The sequence below is a fragment of the Saimiri boliviensis genome, chromosome 4 (assembly GCF_048565385.1).
Source record: "Saimiri boliviensis isolate mSaiBol1 chromosome 4, mSaiBol1.pri, whole genome shotgun sequence".
NCBI lineage: Eukaryota > Metazoa > Chordata > Mammalia > Primates > Cebidae > Saimiri > Saimiri boliviensis.
This window is the reverse complement of record NC_133452.1, coordinates 157,318,930-157,342,742: the sequence shown is the minus strand read 5'-3', so window position 1 is coordinate 157,342,742 and position 23,813 is coordinate 157,318,930. Positions and strand designations below refer to the sequence as shown.

The following is a 23,813-nucleotide window of genomic DNA, read 5'->3' as shown; positions in this document are numbered from 1 at the left end:
CAACTCTCTTAGCCGGAAAGAGCTTTGCTTTCCACTGCTTTGAAGGCCACATCTGGAAGTTGCTGTTATGAAGCCATCATCTATTTCCAGCTTTCACAAATGTACCAGGCTAATCCACTCATAAAACAAACAGGCTTTTTCCTTTTCTTACAGGTCATCCTATGAGGACTCCCATACAGACATAGGGGTGAATAGGGAGAGGAGCATTAGCAGTGATTGAAGTGAGAGTCTGTGCTGTTTCTTCTTGCAGTTAACTTACGGCTTTGGTCCTGGGCAACGGACTGTTTCTGAGTAGTTTACCTTTATGACTTGGTGGGTTTGATGAAACCTACCCCTTAATGGGAAGTTCCAGATACATGTTCACTTGGTGCTTAGTGGTAAAGGTTCTTTCTGTGCCTGGGTCTGGTAATATGCCAGGAGCTGATTCTCAAAAGGCATTGAATTTTCTGCTGCAGATGGCATCTTGCTCCAAAAAGCCAGGGGCCAGAGCTTGTGATTCCTCTCACTTTGGTTTTCCATAAGCTCCACACTGCATCTTATTCCACCAGCGATACCACCAACACTATATGTCTATGGAATAGTATGGCCCAAGAGACAGAGCTCCTTGAACTACATCTTAAACCTGATCCAGAACTCTTTTCTGCTTTGCATAACTCTCAAATCTGGCAGACCTCCATGTTACCTGGCATATAGGCCGGACAAGCATCCTAAGTGTAGAATGTGTTCCCTCCAAAATTGAAACAGTCTTTCGTTCAGGTATCGTGCTTTTTTTCCTTAATGGTAGGGAGTATAAGATGCTGCAAATTAATTATTACTTTGGAAGGGGTATCTCAGTGTACCCCCTGACTCCTGGACTTCTAAAACTCTCACTGAAGAGACAAGTTCTTAAATTGTTGTAGGGTTTATTTCTGTCCTTGTGGAGTGGGTGACTCCTACTAATGCCAAGAGCACGTTAGCCAGTTGTGCCTCGCTTTCCTATCATCCTGATTTGATGGATATAATGGATTGTTGTGATATTCTGCTAGATGTCCACACACTCTAGACGTTCTGGACTATGTTAAAATACTGCGTAGGAAAATGAGCATGGAGTTGGATGTAAAACTGTATAAAAATATAATTACCTGTTACATGTGAATTATGTGAATTCATACTCTTCCTTCTCCTCTCTCCTGAAAGGAAGACATTCACCAAATCAGTGGCAAAAGCTCATGATGTTTTATTGGGATAAATGTCCTTTTGCTTCCTGCTCCCTGATTCTTTCCTGCAGAGGATTACAGATTTGAACAACACCCTCGATGGCTGCTTGCCTGGTTCACCCCTAGTGATGCTATCCTCTATTAACTTACATCGCCACAATTTCCTGTGGGTTAAGCTGGCTGTGCTTCCCCTCTTACCGGCTCACCCTTGGCTGGGAGAACATTGCCTCTGCATAATCACTGCAGCGGATCCTGAAGGAGCAGCCCTGGATGTTGTCAGCCAGGTTGTCTACTCCTCACCACAGCTTCTTTCTTCAAGGGAGCTCTGAGTGGTCTACTGAAGACCCACAGAAGCCTCTTGGTCTTTTGGGGTCTCCCTGTCAAATCTTCTTCAGTAAGAACAAGCTCCTCAGACTGTCTGCATTAGATTCAAATTGATACTATTGCAAGTTCCGGAGAATTTCCAATACCTTCAAGAACCTGTTTCCCAATTTCTTTCACTAATTAAGACATTCTATTATGAACCCCCCAGAACCCCCAGGTCATCCACCACCCTGGTACAGGTGTGTTTACTGCTCCTGAAGGTCCCTTGGGTCCCAGTTCCTAGAAGTCAGGCAGACAGAACTTGGCTTAAATACTAGCTGTGTGGTGTGATCCTCAGAAAAACATTTATCCTGTGTTACCCTAAATTTTTGCTTGGCAAATTGCGAAATATTTTCCTTCCCTGATAGAATTGTTATAAGGATTAAATAAAATAACGTTTACGAAGTGCCTAGCACATTACCTGACGGAGAGCACCCACTGGGACATTCATTCCCTGAGCCCTCCCTTGTTGGGACTGCTTGAAGAATATTCACTTACCTATTTATAAGTCTGATTCTGCCTTCTGGTGGGGAAGCTTGGTGTCCTCATCCACCTTTTTAAGGTAATATCCAGCACCATTAACTCTACATCAGCCCCCTTCAAGAGCTCCTAGCTGAATTCTGTCTTTTCCTGTTTAAACTTGCTTTCTCAGTTTCATCTGGTTCTCCATTTCTGTCCTGCCCTTGAAGAACACTTGTGGAGATCAGCTCATTTTTAAATCAGAGAAAGTTGATCTCACGTTCTAAAGAGTGAATCCTTGTGACCGAGGTCACCAACGCAGCCCACATCCCTGTGTTCCCAGATGTCCCAGTTCAGTAGTCACAACAACCTGTCTGCCATCTCCCACCCCTCAATGGATGCAAAATGTAATATTAAAACATTTTTAACATGCTGAAACCACAACAGTAATTTCCTTTCCTTTCCTTTTTTTTTTTTTTTTTTCAAAGAGAAGCTTTGTTGTTTCTTTACTCATTACTTCTAGTGCTTACCTTTCAAAATACACATGTTCTGGGCATATGTTAGCGCAAACACACAGACATACTTTACAGAAAGGCATAATTTTGCACTCCTTGACATCTGTTTATGTTGGTTAGACACACCATCCTTCTGTTTGTGTTTCCATTTAACACTGGATTATGTCAAAACCTGTCTGTGTGCCCCGTAATAATTGATGGAAATTGTTACAGATTCAATCCAGCATCAGTTAGCCAGGACACTTAGGAACTCTGGCTAGGAGAAATTGGGAGTGGTCTGCTGAATGTGGCCATCATTTATTGAGATGGTGGGGTGGCAGAGAGACAGAATGATCTTTTCTCATCACCATCCCCCTTCATTTTATTCCCATCCTTTTTCATTCCTTCAAAAAAAAAAAAAAAAAAAAAGACAGATCAACTTTTTTTTCCAAGACTCAAGTACATTTTTAAAAATCAGGATTGCCGGGCGCGGTGGCTCAAGCCTGTAATCCCAGCACTTTGGGAGGCCGAGGCGGGTGGATCACGAGGTCAAGAGATCGAGACCATCCTGGTCAACATGGTGAAACCCCGTCTCTACTGAAAATACAAAAAATTAGCTGGACATGGTGGCGTGTGCCTGTAATCCCAGCCACTCAGGAGGCTGAGGCAGGAGAATTGCCTGAACCCAGGAGGCGGAGGTTGCGGTGAGCCGAGATAGCGCCATTGCACTCCAACCTGGGTAACAAGAGTGAAACTCCGTCTCAAAAAAAAAAAAAAAAAAAGTCAGGATTGATTTCTTACTATGAACAAATTGAGGCATCAAAGTAAAGTGAAGAGGCCCCTTCCCACTCTGTTCTTCTGCGGTGGTCTGGTTGTATACATTTGAAGATGGCAAATACTCTTAGGGAGACTTGGCTGTGTTACTATAACCTTACATTTTACATATGCTGATTTGGGAACACCTGAATTTACCACTGTAACATGGCCTCATCTCTGGCTTTTACACACAGAGAGTGGCACCATTTTCTTCCATTTTCTTCATTTATATGTTGAAATTCTATTCGCAACCATCAGTAATTTACATATATATTCAAATGGTTGTTAGATTCTTTTCACAGCCTTGCAGTTTATGAGCAGGTTACCTTCATCCATATTTTATTGCATAGAGATTACCATTATGATTAGGCATTTTTTAATGTAAGCAATGGTTACTCATCAAACAGAAAAAAATTAAACAGTGTAAAGCACAAAAAACAACCCATCAAATTCAGATGACTGAGAATATGGCTGGAATGTTACAGCTCTGGTTGAAACTCAAGCCTTTAGCAGTGATTGCATTGCCTTTAAGTCTGTAAATGACAGCCTCCCAGCAGGCTGCACTATTCTGATCACCCTCACATGTTCTCTCTAATTGGTTACCCCTGAGTCCCTCCTTAGAGACAGCCTCGTTAGCTCATGGGGAAAGAATAGTACAGACAACACATCAAAAGATTGAATATGGAAAAAGAATGAAAACCCCTAACAGCCTGCTGCATCCTAGTAATTGAAGAGTAGAAGAATCTTTATGTGTGTGTGTGTCTGTGTGTGTGTGCACATGCACACAGGAGCCTGTATGTTGAGAATTGCCAAATAAGGGAACACAGGTGGAAGAATACAGATACTATTAAACAAATGCTGTTGAGTGAATGCATGCTGGCAGAGAGCACGCGTGTCACAGAACAAGTTCCCAATCTTCAGGTGAATTCTGTTACTGCCGTAACAAACAACCTATGAAATTATTGCGTAATCATAATTATCAATGGACTTGATCATTATGGTATAGGGCCTCTGAGGCTTTGGCTTTCATCTTCCCATTAAAGTGAAGTGTGTGATAGAGAGTAAAAGCATTTTCATTTGGAACTCCAGTTTCCAAGTGAATTTGAAAGCATTGGAGAGTGTAAAGAAAATTATCCTTGGAGCCAAGGAAAACTGGGTCTGATCACAAGTCTGTTGATTCTTGGCTGTGTAACATTGGGAAAAACTATCAACGTTCTAATAATCAGTTGGGTCAACCATTTAATGGAGATACTTATTTCATATGATTATTTGGAATTCAATAACTTGATATGGCAAGTGCCATGCTGCGAGAAACATTCCTGTTTCTTAGTTAGACTACTAAAGAATAGCCACTGCTATTTTGATTTGCTGTGAGAAAATGCTTTGTATGCATCAATAAGGGTAGGAACTCCCTTTACCCTGACCTTGTGCCTGACTTTAGGTTGGCTGAACAATTGACCATATATCTCCTGTTCTCTTCATAAAGAGTAGAGGAAGAAATATCATCTCCTTGTGGCACAAAGAACACCAGGAAGAAATGCATCTAACTCATACAAAGCACACTCCATTGATAGGTGGTATATCTCTGTCTCCCAGTTGGCTCTGCTGGTGGGATTCTCTTCCATTGACTTTTGCCCTAATAACAGAAGTATACTCCACTCAATTACAGAGTGTTATCAAAGGTGATGTTCTCCCTTTATAAAGGGGGCAGTTTATTACCATGGTTCTTTAATTATAACAATAGTCTGAAGTTTCCTCTTTAAAGTAGATGCTGTGTGCAACTACATTCTGCCCTTGGGGAGCAAGACACTCACTTAGCTGACAGCAGTGTTTGCTGTGGTGGTTCACAGCTGAGGCTTTCCCTGGGACTTGTCCTCGGCTAAAGGAAGTTGACTCATCCAATGTTGTGTTGCTACCTTGTGGGAGCCTTTATTCAATGACTCATGGATGCAAGGTACAGATGATTGATCCTCTTGCCTCCATTTGGGAAAACTGATGGGCCATCTCAGGTCCAGAGCTCCCTGCAGAAGCAGACCGTCCCTTTCTTGCCAATGCACTAGAGTTTAACTTCTCCCTTTACATTCTTCCTTTTTATGAATCCCTGATAGGAGTTCTTCCTGAGAGCACTCCTGTGTCAGTTAGGGTTCTCCAAAAAGTAGATGTCAAACTGAAATTAGACATGTAAATATGTACATATTAGGGAAAATACTTATGAAACATGAAAAGCAGAGGAAGCAGGAGTCATCAAGAGAGCCTTCCAACTGGGCTACAGGTCTGACATCTGTGAAAGGAAATAGGGAAGGAAGTAGGATGGGTAGGGAAAACTTCAGACTGCCTTCAGCATAGCTCTGAGAAAGTCTTGATGAGGCTGAGAAAGTATATCAGAACAGTGATTATCAGAGGAGTCCAGAGTCAGGCAGAAATGGCTTTAGTATGTCTGCTGTGGCCAGTCACTGGCCTGGAGAAGCCCAAGGAAATTGTGATCACAGTGTAAAGGTTGCAAAAAATCTTAACTTGTAGCATCGGGAGGCTCTCAAACTCTTTCCTTGTAGCAGGTTGTCTTGTGGGTAGATCTGTGTGGCACACCTCCATGGCCGCCAGATTTTCTTGATAGGTTTCTGTAATGAAAATGTCCATCTCATTGTCTGTATTTCAAGGAACCTAACCTAAAAGAATTGGTGCCAGAAGTGGTCTGAGGAAGCAGATTCTAAAGTGGGATTTTGGGAGTCAGATTATCTGCGGACCAGCTGTTTCTTGGTCTTTTGGCTAAGATCAAATATACTTTATGTATAGACTAGCTGTTAGTGAAGCTCTGTTGTGTTGTGGGGATCTCCCAGCTATAATTTTCACATCTATAAAATAAGGGCTATACCTATAACACTGGTTCTTTCAGAATCTGTTGACAAGCAATGGACCCAATCTCTCCCTAGAAAAAAAATGTGCAGACATTGTTTTATACATATTTATCTCCTCTCAACTCATCTTGTACATAGTCATATCCAAGATGACTTATCGTTCTGGTATCTATAAAGCCAAACCTCCAGGTACCTGTTAATTTCTTCTCTGGCTTACATCTTCCCTACTTTTGCCACCAAAGTTAACCATAATTGTTAATGAGGGTGAAGAGTATTTATTGAATGAATACCTGCTGAGGATCAAATATTGATTTACATTCTGGAATATAACCTTGTGTAGGTAGGGCTTGGTCTATGGGGTAGAAACACTATGCATGATACTGAGTGAGTAATTTATTCCAGGAATTAGACCTTACTCAATTGTAGGCACTCATGAAGAAGTTCACAGAAGTCTGTTATCTCTATGTCTAGTGGACTCGAAATCATGGCAGGCCAGCAGTTGGGAAGAAAAGTTGTATCTGAAGCAGGGGGAGTAATGACAAACAGAACTTGTGAAGGCAACCTGGAACTCATAAAATCAATGGCATACATGATCTGCACAAGAAGCTACTGTCCTTTTCTGTGAAGCTGCAAACGTGGCAGGCCCTGGACTTGGAGAAGCTCTGGAATGGAATCTGGCAGGGCCGAGAGAAGCTGTCGGTTCAGCTGGTCTCTACCAAAGCATGAACCAGAATCAGCAATGATGCTTGTGAGCTGCTGCAGCCATTGATGCCTCACACTGACCACCAGGGATGAGTGGATGCTGACACGTGTGTGCCCCTGAATCTTGCACAATCCTCTCTTATGCCAACCCCAATGAAAAGCCATGCAGGGGATTCTGGGAATTGTATTTCCTACTAAGCTAACTGAACACAATATAAATTTACCACAAACATAAACAACACATGGTCCTTCCATCAAGTCTGGAGATGAAGGTTATAAGTAAAAACAAATCAATGCAATAAAGGTCATAATGCAGATTCATTTCACTAGAGTAGATGGGGCATAAAGAGAGCAGCCAGACCATCTGGAGAGAAGTGAGATTTCATAGAAGGAAAACTCTAAGTCAGGCATCCCCAAACTTTTTACACAGGGGGCCAGTTCACTGTCCCTCAGACCGTTGGAGGGCCGCCACATACTGTGCTCCTCTCACTGACCACCAATGAAAGAGGTGCCCCTTCCTAAAGTGCGGTGGGGGGCCGGATAAATGGCCTCAGGGGGCCGCAGTTTGGGGACGCCTGCTCTAAGGACATTGTAGACAGAGGAAAATGTGAGAGAAAGGAAACCAAAGGCTGACAATCATGGCATTTTTAAAGAGCCAGAAATAGTTGATAGGGGCCAGAGCCTGGGGACAAAGATGGGAAGACAAAATTGGAGAAAATATGTAAGAACAAGACAATAGAGGTTTCATAGGCCATATTAATATGCTAAGAAGTTAACCATGAACATGTCTGATTCTGCTTTATGGTGGTTGATTTGAATTTTATATTGTTATCTTTTAAAATTGTTTTAATAACTGCAATAGAAGGAGGAACCCTTCACGAATATATAAGAAACCATATTGAAATATATGAAAGATGACTGACACAATTCCCATCCTTTTGCACAACCCTCAAAATAAAGCTTCTGTCATTCTATTTAATTGGAAAAAAAAAAGAGTTTGCCAAAGTATCTATTTAAAAACCTGTTCCTAATTTCAAGTATTTATCAATGTCAATTGGGGTTGATTTTATTTTTAATGACTCTGAATTTTAAACCAAACTCAGAAATAAAATTGGATATTGAGGCTGATACAAGATTACAATTTTATACACAAGTCTGTTTTCAAATTTTGGTGATAATGTCAATATCTCAATGTTCTCATAGATTGGTATTGTAATAAACTAGTTTGGACTAAACAGATAAATTATTATATAATACCAATTGATTTCAACTGTTTTATATGTTGAGGTTCCTTTGCTTTAAGGAAGTTTATCACTGCACAAAATGGGAATTGAAAATAGCCAGTTGACATAATGGTGAGTCTATAAAGGATTTTAAGAGCAACATGATATTTCAATTTGAAAAAATAGTGCTGATGGTGATGTTAAAAAAAAGTTGGAGAGAGACAAGTCTAAGGCACATTGTGGGGAGAGCTGGTCCTGTGACTTCAGAAAGTAGCAGTGGGAATGGGAATAAAAGAATGACATGGCAGTTACGAAAAAGAATGTATAGAATTTAGAGGCTATTTGGAGGCAGAGAATGAGGAAGAGATTAAAGACGATGACTTCAGTGACTGAGCCTTTTGGATGATGTCTTTGTTTTTCTCTACAAGTCTAGCACAGTAGTTCTCACATTAAAAATGTTCAGTAAATATTTTTTGAAGTATGAAAATACATGCCAAATAACAGTGCTTTGATTGGATGACAGAGCCTTGAGAAGGCCCACCCAACAGATTTTTAGAATCTTACAGAGTGCCTTTTTTTTTTTCCTTAGGGGGTTTTGTCAAAAGAAAGAACCTAGCTGTAATGACTGCATTTTTTTTTTTTTCATGGTGGCTTCTTCTGAATCAAAGGATGCCTTCTACTAAGAAACCTCTCTTTTAGAATATCCTTTTTGTCCTATAACTTGGATAGCATCTGAATGTAAATTTGTATTAGAAATATGTAGAGAGGCCAGTCACGCCTGTAATCCAGCAATTTGGGAGGCCAAGGTGGGCAGATCACCTGAGGTCAGGCGTTCGAGACCAGCACGGCCAACATGGCAAAAACGCCGTCTTTATTAAAAATACAAAAATTAGCTGGGTGTGGTGGTGGACACCTGTAATCCCAGCTACTCTGGAGGCTGAGGCAGGAGGATTGCTTGAACCTGGGAGGCAGAGGTTGCAGTGAGCCGAGATTGTGCCACTACACTACAGCCTGGGTGACAGACTGAGACTCCATCTCAAACAACAAAAAAATTATATCTATATATAGATATAATTTTACTATTTCACATGTATTAAATATATAAAACATTATATATTAAATATAATGTATAGATTATATAGTTTATAATTTATAATATATAAAAATTATATAATTATATATAATATTTATACTTATTTTAATATATATATGTAGGGAAAAGTATTTATTTTTGAAACAATTACAGGTCACAGGAAGTTGTAAGAAAATGTACAAGAAAGCCCTGTGTACCCTTCACTGGTAGATATAGTCTAAAAGTATGTAGAAATTAATTTCCTAGTTCCAAGGATTTTTTTTTTGATATATATATAATTGAGTGAGCCAGGGATATTAAGCGGGGAAATCGCAATATTGACATGCTAATGATGTGTTAGCTTTTCCCAAGAGCACGTAAGTGTTGCTATGTTTCTAAAGGTGTCCTGTTTGGACCAAAGTCAATGACAAAATCCTCACAAGTGTGTGGAACCTGAGATAGCAAATACATTTCTCTGGTATTTAATTAACTCTACAGAGCAAAATGCAAGTAAAATCTAGGAAATCACAGTAATCACAGCTATTAGAAAGCATCGTTTAAATGCACCCATGCATGCACGTGTGCATACACACACACAAGCAAAATTAATTGCCGACTAGATTTTAAATCTAAAATATGCTCAATTTCTCTTGTTCACGGTATTTCTAAATGTCTTGGTCTTTTACTGGGTAAAAATATCAAATATTAACAAAGAGATTGATCAAATTTTTGGCAAAATTCATTTGAAATACATGACTAATCTGTGATTGATATATGGTTTTGGGGGTTTTTTTTGCACTCAAATCTTCCTCCAACCCCAAAAAGCTTCTTTTTCAGTGTATTTTCTCCCTCATAGTGTTTTTAGCCCTTCCTCTTCTCCTCACTATTAACCATGAACGGATCTTAAACACATGTGAAGGGGTCATATTCAATGAATTTTCTAGGTCAATGGTGCTATTTTACCTTCCATTTGTATAGCATTTTACAAGTCCCAATGCATTTCACGTACTTTATCTCATTTCATTAGTCAACAACCCTGTGGAGTAATTAATATTTTTTTTGTTGTTTAGTGACATAGAAAGTTGAGGCTCAGGGTGATGGAAAGATTTACCCCAAAGCAAATAACTAGTTAGTAGCAAAGTCTGGATTAAGATGCCTGACTTTCTGCTTTTAAGTCCAGTGATCACTCTTCTCTACCACAGCTATCCATGCTATTTGTAACCAGAATATCCTCAAATTCTCCAGCATTCTGGGACTACCCTCAGTGAATATTTCAATAAAATGGCTGGATGCCCCAAAGCCCATACTCTGTGAAACTCAGCCTGCCCAAATTTCTCCAAGACTGATTAGGGATTTTCCTTTTGGCTCTAACTGCAATTTCCTGTTTCTACAGCCTTCTGAATCTCTGCTCTGCTTTGTCTCTTCAACTTGAGTCCTCTTTCTGGAGGTATTGCCAGGGTACTCTGCTCCCACTAGCAAAATGCTAGTGCAGTTGACAGGTGCCTCTTCCAAGCTTGACCTGTAGATACTCATAAGTGTGCTCCTCTGTGTTCTTTTCTCCTTCCAAGGGTTGGAGCGGTTACATTTTGGAAATCACATCTTGAGGATGGCGGAGATGACCTCTGACTGGGCTCATGAATAGTCACATGGAGGACAGCCACGCCCTGAACTGGGACACCCTGGATCATTATGTAAGTGAGAAATACATTTGTTTATGCCTTAAATCACTTAATTACTATTTTCTTATTCCAACTAATTCAACCTCCATAACCAAATATTAAATTGAAGTGACTTCCTAACCAAAGATAAAGTTATCTGCCTAAGAGGAATTCTAGCTTTCTCTTAGCCCAACCAGCTTTTTAGATAATATCTTGCATTCCCCTTAGCTGTTGTAGGATTCTGTAGAATGTTGGAAAAAGCATAGGCTCAGAGTCAGACAGACATGGGTTCAAGTGTGGGTTGCGTCCTTTTTATGGGTGTGTCATTGGACAAGTGGCTCAACCTCTAAGCCACAATTTTGTTATTATAAAGATGGGAACTTTTCTTAGAATTATATACAACAGTATGTGTAAAATATTGTATTACAAGTTTCCTGATAAATCTGGCACATGGCACACAACCGGTAAACAGTAGTTACAGTTGTTAATCATGGAGTACCTATTTTAGGTTTCCCCATGGTAAGGAAAAGGAAAATAAACATTGTGGTTATGTTCCAAGAGGGACAAACTGTCGTATGAGAGATCTCACCTCTAATGTGAGAAACATGATCACACAACTTACCCTGCTTATTTCCTTGCAAACAATGGTTTCTTTTCATTTTTTTCACCACCTTATACACTCTCCTAACTTATTTCTCATAATGAGACTTTCAGTCCTTTGCTATTCCAGAAACATTTATTTTCAGCCCTGATACTGTGTTCATAATAAACATTTCAAAATTTTCATCGATCTAAACTCTGTTATAATTAGAAGGCAATTGAAAGATCTTTGGAATTATTAGTGCCTTCATTTTTCAGCCTCCAAGAGGCAAGATGAAAATTGAAATAATTCATGACAAGATGGCACAAATGTGAAAGATGTGATCATTATATGTTAAACCGGTTAAGGCTGTAATTCAGCTTCTTAACAGCTTCCCCCCCACTAAATATATGTTTAGAATATCTATTTTCTATTTTATAGTAAACACAAAAATGTATTAAAAATTTAAATAATCATAGATCATCTTACCATCTATTATTAACATATTTGTCTAATTACTTCCATTCTCTTTCTAAACTCACTCACTCTCTGATGTTTTATCTTCATTTCTGTTCCTTTCCAAATGTGAGTTCATACCATTTAGTTTTGCATTTTTCTTATTTCACTAAATATTGTGTAGTAAACATTTTTCCATCCAAGAAACATTTTTAGGTCTCAATTTACATTTCTACTGTTATACCACAGTAGCCATCTAAATTTGCAGTGAGAGTCAGAGAAAGTTTTGAATTCCTAAATTTTCTTTTGTGGCAGCCCTTCTGCAGCTGTGGGAAATGCTGCTTTTGTCAAAATCCTCTTGGCTTCTATCACCTGACCCTCTTTTATGCTTCAGAGCTGGCAGTGCTACTGGCGGGATGGGGAATCCATGCCATTTTCTGGTGCTTACCCTCAGGGGTATTCTCTGGAAAATGGATACAAGGAGGGCTTTAGTTCATTACCTCTAGCAAACAGATCTTTAACTTCTCCTTCAAACACTCATATGTAACACAGATGACTTTTATGTCTTTTATCTAAGCTTTGAACTACCTTTTACTATTCTTTCAGATAGCAAGATTAAAAAAAAAATCCAAATACCAAAAATCCTAGACTGGAAGGTAATACTATCAAGAAAGGATAATAACGATGACCTCATAATCTGGTGACATGGGTATTCTATCAAGACTTGGGACATGACTTAGTCCCCTGAAATATTTAAAACCACAGACTGAAACATTCTTGCAACATCGAGGGTTTTGAAACCCTCTAGGAATATTGAGGGCTTCAAGCTAAATGTGAACATACATGTCTTATGGAAGAGGAGAGGGTCCTCTATTGCATTCAAGCTAAAAGTTGCAAGGCAAGCGTAGAAAGGAGTTTTTGGTTTTTGTTTATTTTTTAGCCTACAGTTTATACCTTCTTTCTCTCTCCCCATAAAACACACCAGGAACACTTAGTAAATTCATAATGCTGAATTGGCAACTAAATTTGTAGGGAAGGATGTGGAGGGAGGAGGTGAAAACCAAGGGATTCCATTAGAAATTGCCTCTGCTACCTCATCCATCTCTTATAGCAAATAATACATGCAGCACTCAGGCTACTGAGGTCTCCAAAGAATGTATGTTTTTGTGTGGTTATAACAAATTAAAAAAATAAATTAAGTCATAAGCTCAGCAGGAAAGTGCTTAAAATCTTCAGTTTTGTAGTCTTTATTGCTGTTCTGAAATTAAAATAACAAAGAAGCCTTTTCTTGAAAAAAAAATATATGTTATGTACATGTAAATTGCTAATGTAGTTTGCCATTTTGTTTTGTTATTGCCTTTGAATACTGATACAGTTTGACTATGTCCCCACCCAAATCTCATCTCAAATTGTTCCAACTCCCACAATTCCCACGTGCCATGGGAGGACTCAGTGAGAAGTAATTGAATCATGGCGGCAGGACTTTCTCATGCTATTCTCACAATAGTGCATAAGTCTCATGAGATCTGATGGTTTTTAAAAGAGGAGTTCTCCTGCACAAACTCTTTTTCTCTTTGCCTGATGTCTTCCTTATAAGATGTGACTTGCTCCCCTTTGCGTCCCACCACGATTATGACGCCTCCCCAGCCATGTGGAACTGTAAGTCCAAAAAACCTCTTTCTTTTATAAATTTTCCAGTCTCAGGTACGTCTTTATCAGCAGTGTGAAAGAAGACTAATATACATATTCAAAAAGTCCCTTCTGTGCCCCCCTTTTTTATTGTGTTTTAGGTTTTGGGGTACATGTGAGGAACATGCAAGATTGTTGCATAGGTACTCAAGTGACAGTGTGGTTTGCTGCCTTCCTCCCCTTCACCTGTATCTGGCATCTCTCCCCATGCTATCTCTTCCCAACTCCCCACCCCCCACTGTCCCTCCTCTATTTCCCCCCAACAGACCCCAGTGTGTGATGCTCCCCTCCCTATGTCCATGTGTTCTCATTGTTCAACACCGGCCTATAAGTGAGAACATGCAGTGTTTGATTTTCTGCTCTTGTGTCAGTTTGCTGAGAATGATGGTTTCCAGGTTCATCCACGTCCCTACAAAGGACAGGAACTCATCGTTTTTGATGGCTGCATAATATTCCATGGTGTATATTTGCCACATTTTCCCTGTCCAGTCTATCATCGATGGGCATTTGGGTTGGTTCCAGGTCTTTGCTATTGTAAACAGTGCTGCAATGAACATTCGTGTGCATGTGTCCTTATAGTAGAACACTTTATAATCCTTTGTATATATACCCAGTAATGGGATTGCTGGGTCAAATGGAATTTCTATTTCTAGGTTCTTGAGGAATCTCCACACTGTCTTCCACAATGGTTGAACTAATTTACACTCCCACCAACAGTGTAAAAGTGTTCCTATTTCTCCACACCCTCTCCAGCATCTTTTGTCTCCAGATTTTTTAACGATCACCATTCTAACTGGCGTGAGATGGTATCTCGATATAGTTTTGATTTGCATTTCTCTAATGACCAGTGATGATGAGCATTTTTTCATATGTTTGTGGGTCTCATGTATGCCTTCTTTTATAAAGTGCCTTTTCATATCCTTTGCCCACTTTTGAATGGGCTTGTTTTTTTTTTTTTTTTTTTTTTTTATTGTAAATCTGTTTTAGTTCTTTGTAAATTCTGGATATCAGCCCTTTGTCAGATGAGTAAACTGCAAAATTTTTTTCCCATTCTGTTGGTTGCCGATTCACTCTAATGACTGTTTCTTTTGCTCTGCAGAAGCTGTGGAGTTTGATTAGGTCCATTTGTCTATTTTGGCTTTTGTTGCCAATGCTTTTGGTGTTTTGGTCATGAAGTCCTTGCCTATGCCTATGTCCTGAATGGTTTTGCCTAGATTTTCTTCTAGGGTTTTTATGGTGTTAGGTCTTATGTTTAAGTCTTTAATCCATCTGGAGTTAATTTTAGTGTAAGGTGTCAGGAAGGGGTCCAGTTTCTGCGTTCTGCACATGGCTAGCCAGTTTTCCCAACACCATTTATTAAACAGGGAATCCTTTCCCCATTGCTTGTTTTTGTCAGGTTTGTCAAAGATCGGATGGTTGTAGATGTGTTGTGTTGCCTCCAAGGCCTCTGTTCTTTGCCCCTTTTGCTGTCACTCACTGATTCCAAATAGAGAAAAGGTGTAGAATGAAGTGGAAGTGGAAACTTGGGGTTCTTTTGTGTAGAAATAAAGAGATATGCATGCCATCTTTGGCTTTGTGGATTTACCTGCATAAGAGGCATGCCTTTTTTTTTTTGCACAAACACTGCCTTGGTTACAACATGTAGAGATGAGTTTAACAGAGTTGAGGGCTAAGAGTTTGTAGCACTCAGTGAAGAAAGGTGAGGATGCAGCATCTGCTGATGAACATGCTTCAACATGCTGTGTGGTTCATTTAGCCTCCTAGCAATATGTCTGTGGAGTGTACCTTCCTTACTTGTGAAGATTGAGGGCATATAGAAGCCAATTTTTAAAATAAGAAGAAAAGAAAGAATGTTCAAAGTTGCGTTATCTTACCTCTGCTTAAGCATGATTAACCATTTGATCATCTAGGCCTTTATAAACTCTGTTACTCATCCATTTTGACTCGGATAAATAGTTCTATAATGGAAGTATCAGATTTAGAAGATGCTGTGTTTTCTAATCCTACTCTAGAGGGGTAACATTTGGCATGGATAATTGGTACCTATTTTCATAGCATTGTGGCATTTTGGAGCCAAGAACAAACGTAAGAGATCAAGTCCAACTCAGTCATTTCTCATAGAAGGATGCGGAGGCTGTGAGAAGCATATACCCTGGTTAAAACGCTACCCCCTCACCTCCTGAAATGTTGTTTCTAAATTCCCCACCTGCTGTCTGTCTTTGGAGAAGCTAGCGTAGCAAGATACGAGTTTAAATCTTTCTAAGAGGCATTTTAATTAGTCCTGAGAGGAAATGTATGCAGGAGAGATAAGTGCTCTCCTTGTGTGTGAATGTTAGTGTGCTTGTCTGAGTCATTTTCTATTTTAGACAAAGATTAACCCATAGGATTTGTTTGAATTTCAAAATGCTTACATAATCATAAATACTCCTATCAGCCATCATTATCTAGAATATATTACATGGCACAAGTTTCAAACAAACCATGGAATTCTTTACTTTTCTTAATATAAAATGACTGTAATATCTGAACTTCACTATTGACTACCTAAAATACTTGAATATATTGTTTTTCTTTGAAGATTAAATAATAAACATGACTGTCAGAGGTTGGGTAGCAACTAAGAGAAAGGGTCCAAAGAAAAATTTTCCTTGACACCTACTAACCTTGATACTTTTCTTCAATAAAACGAAAGTGTTGGAGTTCTTGAAGAATAACTTTAAAGGTACGTGGTTCAGATGTTCCCTACACATATCTATCTGTCCTGCTTTGATATAAGGTGCTTTGCCATGCTTATCTATCATTCATTCATTTATTTATTTTTGAGATGGAGTCTCTCTCATTACCAGGCTGGTGTGCAGTGGCGCAAACTCAGCTTACTACAAACTCCGCGTCCCAGATTCAAGTGATTCTTCTGCCTAAGCCTCCCCAGGAGCTGGGACTATAGGTGCATACCACCACGCCTGGCTAATTTTTGCATTTTTTTTTTTAGTAGAGACAGGGTTTCACCTTGGTGACCAGGATGGTCTTCATCTTTTGACCTTGTGATCTGCCTGCCTTTGGCCTCCCAAAGTGCTGGGATTACAGGCATGAGCCACTGTGGGGCCCATGCTTGTCCACCATATCATGCTGGATCTTAACCACACACAGTGATGCCCTAAGAGTGTTAACTGAGCAGCTACCATGTGATTGCAGTTTCTCCTTGTCTAGATAAATAGGAAAAAAAGTGTTAAATGGAACTTCACAAACATACACCATTAAATAATATAAAGCAAATAAATAACATAGCAAGAGTATAAGTTTTGAAGCCAAAATAAACCTAGATTTGAATCTTACTTTGTTCCTTATTAGCTATTGATACGTGATAAAAATCACTTCTTCTTCTTCTTTTCATTTCTAACTTTTATTTTAAGTTCTGGGGTACATGTGCAGGATGAACGGGTTTGTTACATAGGTAAACATGTGCCATGGTGGTTTGCTGCACAGAGTATCCAGTCACCCAGCTATTAAGCCCAGCATCCATTAGCTATTCTTCCTGATCCTCTCCCTTTCCCACCCACAACCCTCTAACAGGCCCCAGTGCATATTGTTCCCCACAATGTGTCCATGTGTTCTGATTATTCAGTTCGCACTTAGAAGTGAGAACACATTTTATTTGGTTTTCCGTTCCCATGTTAATTTGCTAAGACACTTATCCTTCTTATGCCTCAGTTTCCTCACCTATAATATGGGGATAATGATTAATGTGAGGATTAAATTGGACAATACACATAAAGTGCCTAACATAAAATAGATTTTTTTCCTCGTTTTTTGAGACAGAGTTTCGCTCTTGTTGCCCATGCTGGAGTGCAGTGGTGTAGTCTTGGCTCACTGCATCTCTGCCTCCCAGGTTGAAGCGATTCTCCTGCTCCAGCTTCCCAAGTAGCTAAGATTACAGGCGTCTGCCATTATGCCTGGCTAACTTTTTGTATTTTTAGTAGAGACGGGGTTTCAACATGTTGGCCAGGCTGGTCTCAAACTCCTGATCTCAGGTGATCCACCCGCCTCGGCCTCCCAAAGTGCTGGGATTACGGGTGTGAGCCACTGCCTTTGGCCCATAAAATAGTTTTGAATAAGGCTGGGTGTGGTGGCTCACACCCGTAATCGTAGCACTTTGGGAGGCTGAGGTGGGTGGATCACCTGAGGTCAGGCATTCAAGACTAGCCATCATGGTGAAACCCCATCTTAAAAAAAAAATAGTTTTGAATAAATTTGCAGAGGGTAACTAAAAGTTCTTAGTACTGTGGATGTCTGAAATTCCATGGCTATTTAGATTTGGAGAAGTGATGCAGACAAAATTATCCTCAAATACCTTTGTCCCTTTAGCATTTAAAGGAAGAGATCAGTTATGCTGTCTGCAGTACAATCATCATTTCATTTCTTTTTGGCCTGCATAAGCTGCTTTCTGAGCCAGATAACAGTAGAATCCCATGCTGCCTGGGGCACCACTTTAAATGGTCACTTGATATCCTCAGAAGCAGACCAGGTGACTGTATGAAAATAACTTCTACTCCCCAATGCACATATAAAACAAAATAAGCTAAGTTTAAATAAGGCAACATAGACAAATTCCTTATCATGTTAATATCTTTCTTTCTTCACTAGAGAATTTCTTATGCTATAAATTCTAAACTCCTTGTGGGAAGAAGCTGCTTCCTTTTTTTTTTTTTTTTTTTTTTTTTGATACCGTGTCTCACTCTGTTACCCAAGCTGGAGTGCAATGGCATAATCTCAGCTCACTGCAACCTCCAGGTCCCAGATTCAAGAGATTCCCCTGCCTCAGTCCTCCAAGTAGCTGGAACTACAGGCATGCACCAACATACCTGGCTAGTTTTTTGTATTTAAGTAGAAACGGGGTTTCACCATATTGGCCAAGATGCTCTCCATGTCCTGACCTCGTGATCTGCCCTCTTCAGCTTCCCAAAATGCTAGGATTACGGGCATGAGCCACTGCGCCTGGCCAGGAAGAGGCTGCTGCTTATTGCACAAGGATAGCATCTAATAAGGACCCACAATCAGATAGTTCTAGACTTTCAGAGTTAAAAGCATCCTGCCTTACACCCAGGGAGCCCATTCCATGGCTTCTCCAATGGATTGGTTTGTTAGAAGAGGGTAAATGTCACATGGGTCATGTTGAGTAGTCCTGGTTGTTAGAAAGTACTTTTGCATGTTGACTCAAATCTTTATCTCCACTTAATTATTATCTACCTACTTATCATCCCTCTGAAGAAACACTTGCTGAACAACAGAGGCTAAAACCAAGAGGGTATTCTAAGCACATGTGAGAAATCCTGTCAGTAGCACCAGATGAGGGCTCTAGTTACTGGTGCAAAATTCAGGGAAACAAAACCTGTTATACTATGTTTGTCTCCTTTGTGTTTAAATCAGCTTATTCTAGCTGTGGCCATTGCAATGTGGGTGTCTTTCTTCCAGCCAGTCCTAGAGAAATCATTTACCTCTCATGCGGTCAATGTCTTGTATTACTAAAAAGTTGTTGTGCCTGCAACAAACCCAACTAAGAACGGCTCAATAAAGACATTGATTTTCACGTAGCACAAGAGATCTGGAGGGAGGTAATCCACTGCGTCATCTTTAGTGTGCTGGATTTCTAAGGCATCATCACATCACGGCAACCAAGTCAAGGACAAAAGGAGTCAGGAGAGAGTGTTGCCTCCCCTTATCTGTCCTCTCACCATGTTAGCAAAAGTTTTCCAAATGAACCCAGAGATATTACTTTATATCTTATTGACCAAAAAATATATTGCTGCCAAGTGTATAGGCAAAGAGGCATGACAAATTAACACTTAAATTTCCCACATTTGTAATTCAATTAGGTCAAGAGGAATGGGTTGGAAGTGGGTGTGAGTTAGTGAGTCAAAAGGATCTGCACACATACCTCAGAGACTATCCTTGATCACATCATCTAAGTACACACTGCTTCATCCAAACTTGAAAACCGCTTACAGTCTCTGTATGGACAAGCTCTTGGCTTCTTGTTAATACTTGTATATGAATCTCTTATGTTCCCAACTGATTATATATCTGGGTCATCTCTTTAGGAGCTGAAAATAGGTTTAATAATATCTTTAAATTGTTTGAAATTACACCCTTTTCCAAGCTTCCAACCACATGTCAGTATTTGCTTTACTACAGGGCAAGGGTTTTTACTTTCATTTTACAGAGAATTTGAGACTCAAAGAGATAATATGATTTACTGAGTTGGGTATGATTTATACCCAAGACTAGCACTTTTGCATTCTGACTTAAGTCAGTGACTTTATGTTATAAATTATATACACACAGAGATATAAAGAAAGATCTAACAAAACTAAATATCCTTACAACACTATGGCATAGCTACATACAGTTATACAAGATTGATCTAAAATTGAACGGTCTGCCATCTTAGTTAAAAATTCCTGAAGTCTATCCGTAGATAATGTGCAGCATGACTATAGAAGTTCATATCCAGACTAAATCACTTAAAAATCATCTATCAATAATTTCCTCAGAACACCAGTAAAAGAACTTTCTTTGGCAAATAAGGACTTACAGTTAACCCATTGAATAAAAACGATATTGTAAAGCCTGGAACTTATTGGGACATAAGAGACTGGAGAAAAAGGTACAAGGTGTACCCATATTCATAGGATTAATATTTTTCTGAATGTAAGGAGATGAAGGAAAAGGGCAAGAATGAAGGCTGTTAAAACATAATATTGAAAGTATATACTTAGCAGTCAAGCAAGAAACAATGAACATTTATATAACATTGTTTCTTTGGCAATGAAGGAAATATTAACTTCACTTTCATTAAACTATTACTTTCCATTTTCTTAACATGAAGAAATCAAATAAGATGGAGCCAATCATAGAACTTGAGGTAGAAAACAGGAGGAGCATGGTTTCTCGGGAAGATTATTCCTTAGCCACCTGTTTTGTTGTTGTTGTTGTTTGTTTGTTCGTTTTTGAGACACAGTTTCACTCTGTTGCCCGGGCTGGAGTGCAGTCGCATGCTCTTGGCTCACTGCAATCTCTGCCTCCTGCTCAAGCAATTCTCCTGCCTCAGTCTCCCAAGTAGCTTGGATAACAGGTGTGCCCCACCCACACCTGGTTAATTTTTGTGTTTTTAGTAGAGACAGGGTTTCACGATGATGGCCAGGCTGATCTCAAACTCCCGACCTCAAGTGATCCGCCCACCTTGGCCTCCCAAAGTGCTAGGATTACAGGGGTGAGCCATCGCACCCAGCCACCACCTCATTTTTGTCTGCTCCTTTCTTTTCTGCTTTTAATCACTCCACATAGTCTTGTCACCTGTTTTTAACAATTATGATGTCTACCATATTCCACATATTATGAAAGAATTGGACTTTAAGGATCACTCTTAAGCAGCTCATCATCTGGTGAGGGAAATAATGAATGGGCAGCAAAGACTGCCAAGTCCCGCTGAAAGAGTTTGTTGTGCTATGCGTAGGGAATATGTACAATGGCTTGAGGAATAAATCAAGACCTTCTAGTAGGAAGAATGTTTTCAACAGTTTTAAACAAGAATTTGTCTCCATTTTTTTTTTTTTGATGTTTGCTGATAACTTTGAAGTTACATCCGTATTTCATCCCCTTCAGCTCACATTTGGAGAAGCCTAAAATAAATCCCAGCTATCCCCTTCTTTGGTAATTCTGGGAGTTTCAAATCATGTAAGTCCTGCTCACGAAGAGAATCCTCACTCAAGTCCCGCCACCTAGCCACAATAAAAACCCCAAGCTGGGCCAGGTGCAGTGGCTCAAGCCTCTAATCCCAGCACTTTGGGAGGCCGAGGCAGATGGATCACGAGGTCAAGAGATCGAGACCATCCTGGTCAACATGGTGAAACCCCGTCTCTACTAAAAAATACAAAACATTAGCTGGGCATGGTGGTGTGTGCCTGTAAGCCCAGCTACTCAGGAGGCTGAGGCAGGAGAATCGCCTGAACCCAGGAGGCGGAGGTCACGGTGAGCCGAGATCGCGCCATTGCACTCCAGCCTGGGTAACAAGAGCGAAACTCCGTCTCAAAAGAAAAAAAAAAAAACCCAAGCTGGTCTCCCCCTTTTCGCTGTTGAAGCCATTATTTGACCAACTTGGAAAGCCTGCCCTGCTGTCCCCAGGAAGTCTCATTATGTGCATTATAAACGTTTTCATAACCTCTTGGTGTGTATGTGGCATCATCTGTCACAACATCGAAACTGAATTTTGGATGGTGCTTGTTTTATATCTGCAGAATGATCACAACAGCAGCTTTATTGAGGTATAATTTACATACTATAAAATATACCCATGGTAGTGTATAATTTAATAATTTTTAGTAAAGTTAAAGGGTTTTATGCCCATCACCAAAATGAATTTTAGAATGTATTTTCACCCAAAAAGAGCCTCTGAATGTGTTTGTAGTCAGTCCCTTCTCTGACCTTAGCCCTAGGTAAGTGCTAATCTGCTCTGTCTCTATAGATTTGCTTCTCCTGGACATTTCATATAAAAGGATCCATACAAATGTAGTCTTTTATGCCTTCCATTTTTTCTGTTGACATAATGTTTTGGAGATTATGCCATGTTGTTGCATGTGTCAGTCATTCTTTCCTTTTCATGACTGAATAGTATTCCATGATAGGGATATACCACATTTTGTTTATCCATTCAGCAGTTGTTGGACATTTGTACTGTTTGCACATTTTGGTTATTATGGATAGTGTTATTCACAGGAAAATGTTTGTATGGGCATGTACTTTAACTTGGGCTGACACCTAGGAATAGAATTGCAAAGTCACTTGGTAACTTTATATGTTGCTTTTTAAGAAGCTGCTAAACTGTTTCCAAAGCAGCTGTAGCATTTTAAATTCCTGCTAGCCATGTATGAACATTCCATTTGCTGCACATTCTAGTTAACCCTTGTCACTGTCTGTATTTTGGATTATGGTTATCTAGTGGGTATGAAATTCTATCTCATTTATCTTGGATTTTCATTGTCCTAATGATTAATGACACTGAGCATCTTTTCATGTGCTTTTTAGCATTCATCCTTTTTGGTGAAATATCTATTCAGATGTTTTGCTTGGTTTTTTATTTCTTTGTTTTTGTTTGTTTAGTCAATAAGTTTATTGTCTTTATCTGAAAAGCTCTCACAGAAAATTGTTCTGTTGAGCCTTAGGCAGCCTACTCCAGAGCTCTGAAGACACTTGTCTTCTTTTGAGCTACCAGATATTTCTTCTGGGCAAGGGACACTTTCAGATGGTTCCATTTCTTTTTTAAAACTTCTTTCTTGGGCTTCTTCTCATAGACTGGATTTTCTTATACAGCAGCATGAGCTTTCTTGTATATCTCCTTCAAGTCTGGAGTTACACTGTTATTTGTCTATCAAGAGAAATGTTTGTTGTAAGCGTCTTCGTCTTTTTCTATGAGGTAACACATACAGTCTGCAGCATTCTGATCCATGATGTGCTTCCGATGTACTTCTGCATTTTCTTGCTTTCAGAATCATAACCAGGAAACTGTTTAGTATTGTGAGGAATCGACAAACCTCTATCCACAGTTCTTTTCAGGACCCAAAATAATTTATCGGTAGTTCTGGGAAGGCCCGCATCCAAACAGCAGGTAAAGGCACCTGGCTGACCATTGATGGTTTTTACATTGTATTCATCTCCAGTCATCACCACTTGGACTTCTTAGATCTTGTCCAGTCATGCCAAACCTGTTGACAAGTCTGCAGGCCACCAGAAGGCCAGTACAATATGCTGTAGCATAATTTGTCAGGCCAACCTTCACACCGTATGTTGGCGGTTCAAATGCGTAAGCTGCATACATTATCATATTCTCTCCTATATGGGCATAAGCAATCTGACAAATGATATCTCTGTTTGTTACACAGACTATCATACTATATTTAGGCATGCTGTACTTATTTTTAGCCTATATCACCAAGCATTTTTGAGCACAGTAATCAGTTTTACCCGTCATTGTCTTCTATGTTTCGCTTGGTATCTCTTAAACTAGGCCTTACTCTTGACAACTTTAACAAACCCCATCCTGAGAAACAGAAACTCATAACTGTGGCTCAACACCGACCTACAGGTCCAGCAACATTAGGGGCAGAGGGGAGGTGGGGTAGGGAAGAAGGCCTTTTACCTATTTTAATTGTTTGTCTTATTAAGTTGTAAATGCTCTTTATATATGTTGGATGCAAGTT

At 39.7% G+C, this 23,813-nt stretch overlaps 1 long non-coding RNA gene and 1 pseudogene across 1 annotated transcript in view; one reads left to right on the top strand and one right to left on the bottom strand.

The window, feature by feature from the left end:
- Positions 1-23,813, top strand: part of LOC141584405 (uncharacterized) — a 133,945-nt gene that overhangs the window by 79,978 nt on the left and 30,154 nt on the right. The window contains exon 3 of the long non-coding RNA XR_012517454.1: positions 10,749-10,871. This is a non-coding gene — a long non-coding RNA (uncharacterized LOC141584405). The remainder of the gene's footprint in view (positions 1-10,748; positions 10,872-23,813) is intronic.
- On the bottom strand, positions 22,783-23,652 carry LOC101035775 (large ribosomal subunit protein uL18 pseudogene; annotated as a pseudogene).